Below are 15,560 nucleotides of genomic sequence, written 5' to 3'. Positions count from 1 at the left end.
CTTTAAAAGAGCATTCCAAGACTGCAAGGAGCAACAGGTCAAACAACTACAACAGAAGGAACATGAAATACTGTCCGTGGCCAAGTATTGGGCAAATGCCATCAGCAATGCCATACTGCTGCCACAATCTAAAAGGTTCAAAACTGGATGGATCAAATGGTAGAAACTATGATGAAAGCTTAAGCTTCAGCCGCATCCGTAGCTACCTCGAAAGTTCCTCCTACTCCAACTCCTGTTCCATCTCCTGAAGTAAACCCATCTCAAGACGAAGAGCCGACAATTGAACTCAGCTAAGCCCCTACCTTCGGTTTTGTTGATGAAGACATTCAAGAGGTCAACAAACCAAATCCTTCAGATGACAACCTTATGATGTTTGAAGAAGAAGAAGAGTCCAACAGTTCTCAACATTCCACTTCCAAGCCCAGAGAAAAGAAAAAGAAGAAGAAGAAGGATGCTGTCACCAGGAAGGAATTCCTTAATCTCCAAGCCAAAGTTGATCAAATTTTGGCTATGCTTAAACCTACCCAACCTCCACCTGAAGATATTCCAGGACCGCAGTCATTAATTGAACGCGTTGAAAGACTTGGGACGAGAGAGCGTATGGCTGCTGAGCGCATCTCTCTCAAGGTCGAAATGGGGATCCGGTCCCTTAACAACAACTGCAGGGCTGATCATCAGGACTTCATGGCTGCAGCAGGATGCCTCATTAGTGAGGTCACTGCAATCAAACAGGATCTTCAAGCAGCTATTGCGGATCAAGCTTCACTGTCTCAGAAAGTGATAGATGAGACTCATACTGCTATGAGTCCACTATATCTGTTCTTCATGCCACTATCAACCGAATGTAGAAATCCCTCAACTCTAACTTCCATGGCCCTGAGATCCTCCAGCTTACCAAAGATATACACAAGCTGCTCTTCAACTCCTCCACCCTAAACAACTCACAGTTGGCCGAGACCATCAAAGCTCACTTTGCAGAAGTCTGTGCCAAAGTGGATGGACTTAAACAATGGCTTGAGGGAGCACCTCCGTTGCATGGCTCTTCTGTTGAAAACATATGGTCTAATGATAGACCATCCGCAGTCAAGAATTACAAGATGTGGAAGTTTATGAAGGTTGACTTCGTTCAGTACACCCATACCAGAAGAGAGCATGACTACATACACACTCAGGCAGATTTCCCAAGCATGAATGCGGAAGAAATCTTCCTCATTGCCAGAGTATTCCAAAACCAGGCAAAAAAGCATCCGAAGATGCAACTGGCGCTCGACAAAGCCAAATCCTTTCTGAGGGATACAGTTTGTGACTTCGCAAAGATTGATGCGGATATCCACCCCACCATCATTAGGAAGTTTGATCTCCCCCCACTTGAACCTGTGCCAATGCCTACCGAAGGCTTTGAAAAAAGATCACTAGGCGCAACAAGCTTTCCTGAAATTGGTATCATATTCAAACGGAAGGTTGACAACGTCAAATACTTCATTCTGATGAATGCTATGCATCGTCTGCCCAAGAAACAACTTGATATCTGCAAGACCGCAGTAGAAAGATCGAAGCATACTACCGCTGAAGTCAAGTCTGAAATTTCTAGAAGAATCACTTGGCTTGAAAACGTCAGAAAGTTCTGGTGGATTGTGATCAAGTTCGCCAAACTTGATACCTGAACCGGAGTAAAAGAGGTCACTTAGGGGGAAATTGTTGAAACATAAAAGTGACCCTCTTGAACTAAGATACTGCAACAATCGATCTACCGCAACGGTTCACCATCCGCGATCATCTCAGCACCCGGAGTCAGTTCTTCTTCAGCATCCGCAGTCCATTGTTATGCTTTTCTTATCTTTATGTAATGCACTCTATTATCCAGCATGCCTTACATGGCTGCTTATAGAGTAGTTGTTTAGTTCTGAGACTCTATAAATAGAGACTCCTTCTGATGTATTCTTACAACTTCTTACTACAAGATTTCTTCTTCCACCATCTCTCTTATCATTCGATGACTTGTGAATTATTCTGAATATAATTCTCCAAGTTATCTTCTTCAGTGTGCAGTATCTGGTCGATTTGGTTCCCATTCCTTTGCGTGGGAACAAGGCTATTGTGGGCATGGATTGGTTGAGCCCTAATGGGTTAGTTATTGATTCTGAGCAACAATTATTTTGGATTCCAACCCTAAGTGTGGGAGAGTTAGTGGTTCAGGGAGAGAGAGCTCATCATTGGTCGATTCTATATTCAGTAGCGAGGGCTAGACACTATATTCATCATCATTTTTCTGGATTTGTCGCCTATGTTATGGATACCCGTGATAAGGGTAAGGCGACTGTGGATGATGTGCCGATTGTGTTGGATTATCCGGATGTGTTTTTGGAGGATTTACCTGGGTTGCCTCTGGAGAGGCAAGTCAAGTTTAGGATTGATCTTGTTCTAGTTGTGGCTCCGATAGCCAAAGTACCATATCGATTGCCTCCTCCTGAAAACCATGAGTTGTCTACACAACTACAGGAATTGTTAGACAAGGTATTCATTCAACCGAGAAGCTTGCCATGGGGATCATCGATCTTGTTTGTGAAGAAGAAGGACGGGTCTCATCATATGCGTATTGACTACTAGGAGCTGAATAAGGTAACGATGAAGAACCGTTATCCACTATTGAGGATTGATGATCTGTTTGACCAACTTCAGGGTGCATACTGGTTTTCCAAGATTGATTTATGTTTGGGTTAGCATTAGATTAGGGTTAGAGATAAGTATGTATAAAAGACAGCTTTCCAAACTTGCTATGGTCATTAAGAGTTTGTGGCGATGCCTTTTGGGGTCACCAATGCTGCAGCCACGTTCATGGATCTCATGAACTGCATGTGTTGGCCGATGTTGGATCGGTCTGTGATTCTATTCATTGATGATATCTTGGTCTATTCTAAGATGTAAGAGCAACATGAGGAGAACTTGAGGGAGGTGCTAGAGATTTTGAGGAGGGAGAGCCTTTTCATAAAGTTCTTCCTTTGACTTGGTTATCAAAGACGACAGTTACATTTTGTCGGGGGCCTGAGTAGCAGGCAACTTTTGAGACCTTAAGACAACGGTTGTGTGAGGCACCGATTTTGACCCTGTCGAAGATTTTGTGGTTATTGTGATACGTCGATCACAGGTTTAGGGAGTGTTGATGTAGAGGGATCAAGTAATCACCAACACTTCGATACAGCTGAACCCTTATGAGGCGAATTATCAGACGCACGATTTGGAGCTAGGGGTCGTGGTTTTCACCCTCAAGATTTGGGGACATTACCTTCACGGGGTCCGCTGTAACATTTACACGGGCCACAAGAGCCTGAGGTATCTAATAGATCATTAAAATCTAAAAATGAGGCAGCACCGATGGTTGGATGTAGTAAACGATTACTTTTTATTACTTCCTTTATCACCCACGGAAAGGCCAATATAGTGGTCGAGGCTCTTAGCCACAATGCAGTCGCGACTCCAATAAGGGATATATGTTTGCGGATAACGTGGCTTCCTTCGATTATGATAGTTATGGGTTGTTGACTCTTCATTGGAGGGTATGGGTTCCATATTAGGTCGGTGTGCATCAGGTTCCGATGGAGAAGGCGTACAAGTTTAGGTTCTCCATTCATCCTGGGGCGATGAAGATGTATAGGGATCTTCGTCCTGATTATTGGTGGCTCTGCATGAAGAGGGATGTGGCATGATATGTAGAGAGGTGCGTGACTTTCAGGAAAGTCAAGGCCAAGAACCAGCTTAAGACACAGCCGTTGGAGATTTCCGTGTGGAAATGCGAGGATATTACCATGATTTTATCACAAAGATACCTCAGACTGCGCACGTAGTGGATTCGATTTGGTTCATCACGGATCGATTGACCAAGAGCTTGCATTTTATCCCGATTCAACAGATTATTTACGTGGAGAAATTGGATGAGGTATATATCAGGGAGGTTGTGGCATGTAATGGGGTGCGGGTTTCGGTGGTTTCTGACAGATATGTTCAGTTTACTTCCAGGTTTTAGAAGAGGTTCCATGACGAGTTGGGTACTCGTCTCCATTTCAGCACAACGTTCCATCCACAGACCGATAGTCAGAGCGAGCGGACCATCCATATCTAGAGGATATGTTATGGGCTTGTGTTTTTAACTTTAGTGGAAGTTAGGATACGTATCTTTCGTTTGCAGAATTTTCATATAACAATAGCTATTATACCAATATCGATCAACCTCCTTTTGAGATACTCTACGGGAGGAAATGTAGGACCCCGACATGTTAGGGTGAGGTCATTCAACATGTTATGGGGAGTACCAAGGTGGTACTGAATAGTACCGAGCTCATCCAGCAATTATGAAGTAGGCTTCAGACAGCTCAGAGTCTGCATAAAATTTATGCCGATAGACGCCATTTAGATCTAGAGTTCCAAGTGGGGGATATGGTTCTCCTAAAGGTGTCATCTTGGAAAGGTATCATCCGATTCAGGAAGATGGGCAAGCTGGGCCCTAGGTATATTGGTCCTTTCAGAATTTTGGCATGGGTGGGTGGGGTTGCATAAGCTTGGATCTTCCAGATGAGCTCAGGCATATTCACAACATGTTCCATGTCTCTCAACTATGGAAGTGATTAGTAGATGATTCCGTAGTGGTACCATTGGAGGATATTTAGGTGGACGAGCGCCGAAATTATATTGAGAGACCGGTGGCGATACTTGATCAAAAGACGAAAATATTGAGGAATAAGGGTGTTGAGTTGGTGAGAGTCCAGTGACAGCATCGCAAGGGTTCTGAATGGATGTGGGAGTCAGAAGATAAGACGAGGGGGCATTATCCGGAGTTATTAGGAGCAACGGACTTCGAGGACAAAGTCTGATTCAAGTCGGGGAGAATTATAACACTTGAAGCTTGTAAGTTTCATATTTAATCTCTATTTTAAAATTTTTGCAATTTGGTCCTTTTGGCTAGTACGCAGGGCTTACTAGTTGAAGTTTGATCGTGGGCATCGACCACATACGTTGGGTGTACGTGGGTTACATTGGGCGTATGATGGCCAGGGGCAAACCCAAATTTTTAGGGTTTGTGCTCTATGTAGGCAACATTAACCCACCTCTTGGACAATTTAGACCAGCCTCCACATTCTCAAACCCTAATTTCAGCCCTTAGCCTTTATGTTGTGCTTCTGAGCTCTTGTGAAGCATTTGTGGGTGTTTTTTGTGCATCTTGAGGAGGAAGGGAAGATTGCAGACTCATCCTTTGGAAAAGAGATTAGAGATTCGGCTTTAATATCTCCATTTCGTGGCTTTTAAGGTATAAAGTCCAGAACTTTGCAACTCATAAATCTACTCCTTGGCTTGTTTATGGTCATTTGAATCCCTTTTAGCTAGTCGTTGTGAGCTAAGGTCATTTATGGAGTTTAACCTTTTAGATATGGAGATATTAGGAGCTCCTTAAGCACAAAGATGCAAACTTTATGGTGTTTGTGGACTCATGCATGTGTTAAGTCATTTGTTAAGCTCTTTTGAGCTCTAGAGCCTCATTAAGCGATGCATGCATGTAAAGTTGCCAACTTTACGTGATAAATCATCTTTTGGAACAAGATCCAAGAGTATAGAATAGGGGGCTGAATGGATTAAGTGCTTAATTTGTGTGGATGGCTAAGTAATGAGTATATTGGGCGTACCAATTTGGTCCTTTTGGCTAGTACGCAGGGCTTACTAGTTGAAGTTTGATCGTGGGCATCGACCACATACGCTGGGTGTACGTGGGTTACATTGGGCGTATGATGGCCAGGGGCAAACCCTAATTTTTAGGGTTTGTGCTCTATGTAGGCAACATTAACCCACCTCTTGGACAATTTAGACCAGCCTCCACATTCTCAAACCCTAATTTCAGCCCTTAGCCTTTATGCTGTGCTTCTGAGCTCTTGTGAAGCATTTGTTGGTGTTTTTTGTGCATCTTGAGGAGGAAGGGAAGATTGAAGACTCATCCTTTGGAAAAGAGATTAGAGATCCAGCTTTAATATCTCCATTTCGTGGCTTTTAAGGTATAAAGTCCACAACTTTGCAACTCATAAATCTACTCCTTCGCTTGTTTATGGTCATTTGAATCCCTTTTAGCTAGTCGTTGTGATCTAAGGTCATTTATGGAGTTTAACCTTTTAGATATGGAGATATTCGGTGCTCCTTAAGCACAAAGATGCAAACTTTATGGTGTTTGTCGACTCATGCATGTGTTAAGTCATTTGTTAAGCTCTTTTGAGCTCTAGAGCCTCATTAAGCCATGCATGCATGTAAAGTTGCCAACTTTACGTGATGAATCATCTTTTGGAACAAGATCCAAGAGTATAGAATAGGGGGCTGAATGGATTAAGTGCTTAATTTGTGTGGATGGCTAAGTAGTGAGTATGTTGGGCGTACCAAGATGGTACGTTGCGCTTACTTGCCCAAGGACGTGTATGTTGAGCGTACGAGCTGAGTACACCCAACATATTCAACAAATAGGCTTCAGAAGTTTGGGCTTCTCGGCTTGGGCCATGTTTGGACTTTAGGTCAACACGTCCTTGTGGGGCCATCAGGTTTATTTTCAGTGGAAACCTTTATTTTGAGTTCACTTGGATGAAGGCCCTTGAAGGGACTTGGTCCTAATTTGGAAAATTAGGCCATAATTTAGCATTGGGTGATAATTTTGGAATTGGACCTTTTAGTGTAGATGGTTTGGGCCTTGGTCTTGGACCACGCTAGGTAAAGGGTAAAATGGTCTTTTTACCCTAATTTAGACTATTGGTTACGGATTGGAGTCCAATTATTAATTTGATATTATTTTGTGATTGATAGCGCGAGGATTTTTGTGGGCAGGCAACTAGAGATTTATCTGTGAGATTCAGCAGTCTGGGGTGAGTTTCCTCGCTGTGTTTAGTGGGTCTAACGCACCAATATCAGGCTATAGTTTGTTATGATAGGATGCTAGATGTATGCGCTACTCTTGCATGTTTATGCATTGGTACTGAGCGGAGCTCGATGCTGGGCGAGGCCCGATGATTGTATTGTATACCATTAACTTTATGATTATCGTATGTGTTAGCATAATGATATGTTTATACGTTTATATGTGTACTGGGTAGGGCATGATGTCATGTGGGACCTAAAGAATAGCAGATCTGTCACCCGAGCAGGGCTTAATATCGGGCGGGGCCCGAGGCCGAGTCGGACTCGATGTCAAGCAAGGCCTGATGTGGGGCAGAGTCCTAGTATGTGTTTATTATGTATGGTATGTGGTATTTTGGGGAACTCACTAAGCTTAGTGCATATGGTTTTCATTTTATGTTTCAGGTACTTAATGATTGAAAGGGAAGAACTCGAGATGATTGCAGAGCACACGCCACTCTATTTCGTATTATTGTGATTTACTATGATATTTTGTGATGTAGTGATATAATTTGGTCTATCTTGATTGTATGACAACGTTTGGATTATCGTCTTATTAAAATAAAAATGAAAATTTTGGGTCTTATTTTTGGGATGTTACAGATTCAACTTTCAATTATCAAAAAATAGCAAATAAATAACTTTAACATTAACTTAGATGCAACTTTACTAATACTATAGTCTGTGACATTCTGAGAGGTTCATTGGAGTATTCAGAATTCTTTAGATCACTAATGGAGCCCATGACTTTTGATGAAACTACTGTAGCTGCATTCTTCCCGTTTTGATCCGCGTTAATGTACTATTCATGGATAGATATAAAATATCCCGTAGGGAAGACTAGCCATGTCCGAAAGGGCACATATTCACTCTACTCCTGATCTTTTACTTTATTTATATAATAACTAGAATGAACAATGTAGAAAAGTAAACAACTAAACTTGATACATTGACTCGCTTTATTTTGACAGAAAGGACCCATGAGACAAATCAATCATTGGTAGGTTTTTTATTAGGTCTAGGTTTTCCCAAATCGAAACTTTTTACATCCATCAAATTGTGCAAGGTTATGTTTTTGTCTTATGATTTCACTAGGACAGGGAAGCCATAAATATACTAGAACATATGTTAGCTCAAATAAACACCAAAACTCACATCAGATCGTCCCACACAACACTTTCAACCTACGTATCAACACAACAATACAACCATTTTTTACTAGATTCAAATTTTAGACCATTATTTCAAGTCTCACTAAAAAAATTTTATCCTAGTCATTTTTTATTCAGCATGCTTGTTAATCCAATATTCAACCCTTACCCCACACTTAATTTCTCCAATGTCCTCATAATTGCATGCTTAAACTATTAAAGAACATAAAAACTAAAGAGGGAGAAAATGGAACAGACTCCCCTGAGATAGAAGTGGTGATGTCAAAATCGAATGTTATGTGGCTGACATCTTGTGAGATAGTTGGAAAGCAAGACTTTGGACCGCTGCAGGAATGATCTTTGACATGCCAGACAACAAACTTCCAATATGGTGATGAAACAACAACTCAAAAATCATCATGAACATTGTCCACGTTATGGCTAAAAAATGCCACACTATGGGCTTCTATGGTACTAAAGGATGATCTTGATTTTTGCCTTCACCATGTCGTGGCATATAGTAACCATGTTGTGGCTGTTGTATCTTCTGAAAAGTATTTCTTTTGTCTAATCATGAATCTGGTTAGAAAAGTGATACCAAGGTGGTATGCCCCTCTTATTATGATGCAAAATCATGTCTGCCAATTAATTTGACTTCTTAAGCACATCTTTTTCTCAAAATATCTTTTCAAATCAGAAATCTCTCCCCACACTTATTCTTTTAGTCATGTTCTCAGGAATTTCTAACATATTCAATCATCAACCAAACTTTTGCGCAATCGAAAGACACAAACAAAAGAGTAATAAATAGGAAAAACAAGTACAAAATATAAAATTACGCAAATTCAAATTACTTAAATCCTACAAATTAGACACATATAATTTAGCCCCTTTCCCACATCATCATCATATTGCCTAGCCATGACATGGTATGGGTCAATAGAAAGCTCATCAATGATGGGCTCCTCTCTAATGGGCTCTTCCCCCTCTACTCATTGTCTCACATTCCAACACCTGCGTGATACATTAACCGGATCATCATCAACAACCACGTAGTTTCCACCCCCACCCAAATCCAAAACAATGTATGCAGTATTGATAACGTGGCCAACTAATTCCTTAGGGTTTATACACGTTTTGGGTGCCTCCTCTCTTATCATTCTTCATCCTCTTGCTCTTGGTGTTTGTGAGCCATTATAGTAGTGACACTTGTGACTCTAAGCTTTCTAAAGCCATCACAAAGGAGGAGTTGAGATTGTTATTGCTACATAACAATCGAGGTAAGATCTAAACCCCAATCTTATGTTAATATGATTAATTGTATGCTAGATCTAGGGTTTATACTCAAAATATCTTTTCAAATCAGAAATCTCTCCCCATACTTATTCTTCTAGTCACGTTCTCAGGAATTTCTAGCATATTCTATCATCAACCAAACTTTTGCGCGATCAAAAGACACAAACAAAAGAGTAATAAATAGGAAAAACAAGTAAAAAATATAAAATTACGCAAATTCAAATTAATTAAATCCTACAAATTAGACACATATAATTTAGCCCTTTTCCCACATCATCGTCATATCGCCTAGCCATGACATGGTATGGGTCCATAGAAACCTCATCAATGATGGGCTCCTCTTTAATGGGCTCTTCTCCCTCTACTCATAGCCTCACATTCTAGCTCCTGCGTGATATGTTAATCGGATCATCATCAACAACCACGTAGTTTCCACCCCCCCCCCCCCCCACCTAAATCCAAAACAATGTATACAGTATTGAATAACCGCGACTATAACAAGCGGCTATGCACTTCTGTGAGAAAACTTGACTCAGGAGCATCAAGGATTCCGTAAGACCAGGACAAATTGGTCACCGCCATCTCTTCATAAGCAGGTGCTCCAACCTATTTTCCCAGCTTTATCAGTAAGGAAATCTACCACACAGTACGGTAAGTGGCAAAAAGTATGTGGTATGATGATACACCATAAGAAGAATATATCAAGCATAGGAATGCAATATCCTTCCTTCTTCTGATTGATTGAGAATGTTATCAATCTGTTGGTATACATTTGGATAGGACAATGGATGCGGCCTTCTGAAGCTAAACTAAGGTGTATAACTTCAATTTGCAATTGTAGTGTACCACTCAGATTCATTAATTCCTCGAGGTAGATGTTTATGGCAATGATCAAGAAAAATCTGAAACCCTTCACACATTGCCTCAGACTGGTTGAGTGGTCCAATCTCCAAGCCAACTCCACCAAACTACATTCATGCCTCCTCCCTCCAAGATAGAATGTGTGATTCCACTTCCTCTCTCTTTCTAAACTTGGGTGTGGCAAAGAACTCAATGCAAAATTATTTGTACACCGTATCTTGTAGATGGAACAATATTCACTAACCTATGGATGTCAAGCTAACTACACAATTATCAAATACACGAGTGAGATTGCGTGTCAGCCCTTCTTCAAGTTTGCTTCCCTAATCCATTCTTAATTTAATACTAGTGGCACATGCATTTCTTTTACCTGTGACCATGCCAATTTGTTTCTCCATTATATCAATACCTCGGGTTCCACCACTTTGGGAATTCGATACCATACGAATTATGGGGGCTTCTTGGATTTCCTTGCAGTTTATTAGCTCTTTTAGGCTCCATCCTGCAAAATCAAACCACCAAGCACAAATAAGAAAAACGGGAATAATTTTGCTCAAGGTAAATCCCCCACGTCGTGGCGTATGAATAGTTGCGATAATTCGTTCTTCAATCAAGAAATTTTGACCAATTTTATCTGTATTCAACATAATGGTTTTGTTCAGGCTATAATATATCACCATTGGAAACTTTATTCATACAAAAATAACTTTGATTTGCCTCAAATTTATTAAAAAATCAACTCTAACTACCAAATTGGTCTTACGTGCATGGTAATCTAGCACTAACTAAGTGATTCCGAGTAGAAAGAACATACCTTTAGTTGAAGAAATCACAAAAAATTGATGGATTTGAGAGAGTGTTTTTCGTGATGTGGAGAGAAACAGCGTAGCGTGTGCTTTGTTTTGGTAAAAAAGTGATTCTAATTTTGCCTTTCAAGGTTAAAAATAAATTACTGTGTTAAAAATAAGTTACTGGCATTTCAAAAATACTTGATATGAAATTTGCTTTGAAAATATAGGATTTTCTAGGTGCCCATGACTTAAGAACAACTCCTCAACGCTGTGGCCACTGGGTACACCAAAAAAAATCTTTTTTTTTTCTTAGAATCACCACACCTTACTCGTATGTATTGCTTGCCCTAACAACAAAAATAATAATATGATCATAAAAGAGAGAAAATCCTAACTTAAACAAACTAAAAATAAAAAATAACTTAAAAATAAAAAGGAAATGAAAACACAAACTACGGGTTCCTCCTGTAAGCGCTTCTTTTTGTGGAGTCATGAGTTGGACTCCTTCCTGCTCTACGTTGTAGCGGCCATCCCAAGATTATATTTTCACCTTCTTTTTACTCTCTTGGCATCCTTTCTTCATAATGCTTAACCCAGTTGCCATTTCCTTTGAAGGTCGTGCCATCATCCTTAATCAGCTCTATGGCTCCGTGTGGGAATACTTCTTTCACTACAAAAGTCCTATACCACATTGTCTTCAATTCCCCGTGAAAAAGCTTCATTCGCGAATTGAAAAGTAAGACTTTTTGATATGCTTCAAACTCTTTGGTCTCTCTAAGCCGAACATCATGGAACTTCTTTGTTTTGTCCTTGTACATTAGTGATTTGGTGTACCATTTGTTTCTCAACTCATCCAGGGCATTCAGATGCATCAAACGATTGGAACACAATTCAGCTATTTCAAATTTGCAAGTCCTCAAATCCCAATAAGCCTTGTGTTCAATTTTGAATGGTAAATGACAATGTTTTCCAAAAACTAGCCAATAAGGAGTAGTACCAATTTGTGTTTTCAAAGTAGTTCAAAATTCCTACAATGCATCATCGACGTTTTCAAACCATTCTTTTTTATTTGTTCCAACCGATTGGTTTTCCCACTTCTTTTAGGGTGATAAGGTGTTGCAAACCTGCGATGTACACCAAATTTCAACACCTTTGCAAGCTGATCATTGCAACAATGGGTACCCCCATCACTTATTAAAGCTTTAGGCATACCAAAACAAGAAAACAACATTTTAAGGAATTTAATGACAACATTTGTGTCATTAATTGGTAAAGCTTGCACTTGCAGCCACTCCAACATGTAATTAACCGCAACTAAAATATACTTTTTACCATAAGATGCCAGAAATGGACCCATGAAATCAATACCCTAAATATTGAAGACTTCACAAACTTGGATGCTATTTTTGGGCATCTCATTTCGAGATGAAATATTACCCGATCTTTGGCAAGAATTGCACTCTTTCACAAACGTAGTAGCATCATTGAAAATCAAAGGCAAATAAATCTCATGTTAAAAATCTTTTTAGCCATGTATTGGGCCCCATAATGTCCTCCAGTTGGCCACTATGAAAATGTTTCAAAATGTCATTTTCCTCTTATCCAAACACACACCGCCTTACGATTCCATCAAGACAACTTCTGAATAGGTATGGATCATCCCAGAAATAATATTTGATTTCGAAGAAAAGCTTCTTATTTTGTTGATGAGATAAGCCCTTTGGACGATAACTTCTTGCCAAATAATTGACTATGTTTGCATACCATGGCTCTTCACCTATTATCACCATCACATACTCTTTTGGGAAGTTATCATCGATCTCGTCTACATTTAATTTCAAGCTTCAGATTTTCCAAATGGGAAAGATGATCCGTAACATTCTCCATTCCTTTTTTTCCCTGAGCTGGATGTCAAATTGTAGTAATAAGAGCACCCATCTAGTCAACCTAGGATTTTCATCCTGCTTATTAAACAAGTACCTAATAGTAGAATGGTCAGTAAAAATAGTTGTTTCGTACAAAATCAAATAGGGACGAAAATTTTCAAATACATAACCCATAGCCAAAAGTTCTTTTCAATAGTAGTATAATTTTTTGGGTTGGGATTAGTGTTTTGCTAGCATAATAAATTGGATGAAAATGTTTTTCAACCATTGAACCTAAAACGGCTCCAACTGCAAAATCACTTGCGTCACACATAAGTTGAAAAGGGAGGTTTTAATTCTGGGAAACCATGATTGGGGCACTAGTCAATTTCTCTTTTAAAGTTCAAAAGCTTCAACATAATCACTAGAGAAACTAAAATCCACAAATTTTAAAATCAATTGGGTCAAAGGTCTCGTTATTTTTGAGAAATTTTTACTGAATCTATGGTAAAACCTGCATGACCAAAGAAGCTTCACACCCCTTTTACGTTTTTTGGGGTGGCAATTTGGAAATGGTGTTGATCTTTTCACGATCAACCTCAATTCCTGCCTTGGAAACCTTGTGACCTAACACAATTCCATCTTTTACCATAATTTTAAGTCCCAATCAATCGATCCAAATCAGTAGTCAATGAATTGCAGGCAATCAATCAGAGTGTAGGAGTAGAATGAGATTAACATCAAGCATGCACACATCTATTACACATATATGTCAGGTACACCTTGAAAAACACACATACACATACGTCACTTTAGACTGACACAAACAGCTACTATTTATAGCACACCCAACAACACATGAGCGTACAACCACACACGCGTGTGCGGCCGCACACACATGTCCGGCCGCACACAACCACACAAAAGATACAACCACCATAACTAATCCCAAGACCCTAACAAGAACTTTACAAGATAGATGCCTAGCCCAAACCACTATATTATGACCTAACAATAATGTGGCACTTCTCCCAATTCAAGACCAAATTGGTCTTTTTAAACTTGGAAAGCATCAAATCAAGGTTAGCCAAACATTCATAAAATGAACCAAAGAAGGAAAAATCGTCCATGAAAAATTCCATGAACTTTTCCATCATATCATGAAAAATGGCTATCATGCGTCTCTAAAACATAGCTGGTGCATTGCACAATCCAAATGGCTTTCTTCTATAAGCAAAATTTCCACTATGACATGTGAATGTTGTCTTTTCTTGGTCTTATGAATTTATTAGAATATGGAAATATCCTAAAAATCCATCTAGAAAACAAGAATAGAGGTGAGAAGATAAAAGTTCAATCATTTGATCGATAAATGGTAAAGAAAAGTGGTCTTTGCAAGTGGCATCGTTTAACTTGTGATAATTGATGCACACTCACAAACCTGTTACTGTTCAAGTTGGGATGAGGTCGTCCTTCTTGTTCACCAGCACTGTCATTCATCCTTTCTTGGCACCACATGAATCGGACTCACCCATGGACTATTCGAAATGGAATATATGATTCCTGCATCCATCAACTTCACTATCTTGTTTTTGACTACCTCTTCCATTTTGGGATTCAATCTTCTATAAGGTTGCACTACTAGTTTTCCCCTTCTTCCAGATTGATTTTATGTGGTCAATACGAGGGACTAATGCCTTTGATGTCGGTGATATTCCAAGCAATATTGGTTTTGTGTTTTCTCAATACGTCGATCAAGCTCTCTTTTTCCTTGGGATCTAGACTAGCTGCAATTATGACGAGCTTCTGGTCGTTTTCTTCCAGGAATGCATACTCCAAATGATCTGGAAAGACTTTGAACTCTGGCTTTGGGTTATGTTTAATTGCCATAGAAAGAGCATCTAATCGCCACACGGTGGTGTTTTCTTCCTTGTCGTTTGGTCGTGAGTTTTCATTTAGCCACGCCATGGCAGATTTGCTACTCCTTAGTGAGTCTTCAAATTGTTCCCAAACGTCTTCAAACCCACTTTCCTCCAGAAGTCTCTCCGGTTCTACTAAGTCGCGTTCAACATCAAACTCACTTTCTTTCAATGTCATGTATCCATCTGAATCATTATCCTTCCATCCTTCCAATGCAATGTATGGAAAATGTCTACCAAGAAAACTGAATCATCACTTATCTTTGAATTCTTCATTTCTCTATCAACCCCAAAGGTAATGTCATCTTCTCCAACACGAAGAGTAAGATTTGACTACCTAATTTCCACCAAGGCCTGTGCAGTGCTAAGGAAAGGCCTTCCAAGAATCATTGGAACATGTTTGTCTTCTTCCACGTCTGACATGAAAAAATCTGCTGGAAGAACAAACTTGTCAATTTTAACCAATAAATCCTCACATATACCTCTTGTAAAAATCACCGTCTTGTGGGCTAGGTGAATAGCCATGCAAATTGGCCTTGGCTTCGAAAGATTCAATTTCTTATTGAAGGAATAGGGCATAAGATTCACGCTAGCTCCAAAATTGTCAAGGTCATGACTTGTAGCTAAATTCTTGAATTGGCACAGAAGTGTCAAACTCCATGGATCTCCCATCTTCTTTGGAAGCTTGTTGAGCATGGTGGCTGAGCAATTTTCATTTAGAACTACGTTATAATCCTCCTCCAACTTTTTTGATTTGTGAGC

Source organism: Lactuca sativa, chromosome 5 (assembly GCF_002870075.4).
Source record: "Lactuca sativa cultivar Salinas chromosome 5, Lsat_Salinas_v11, whole genome shotgun sequence".
In the NCBI taxonomy this organism is placed as follows: Eukaryota; Viridiplantae; Streptophyta; class Magnoliopsida; order Asterales; family Asteraceae; genus Lactuca; species Lactuca sativa.
This window is presented reverse-complemented; position numbering follows the sequence as displayed.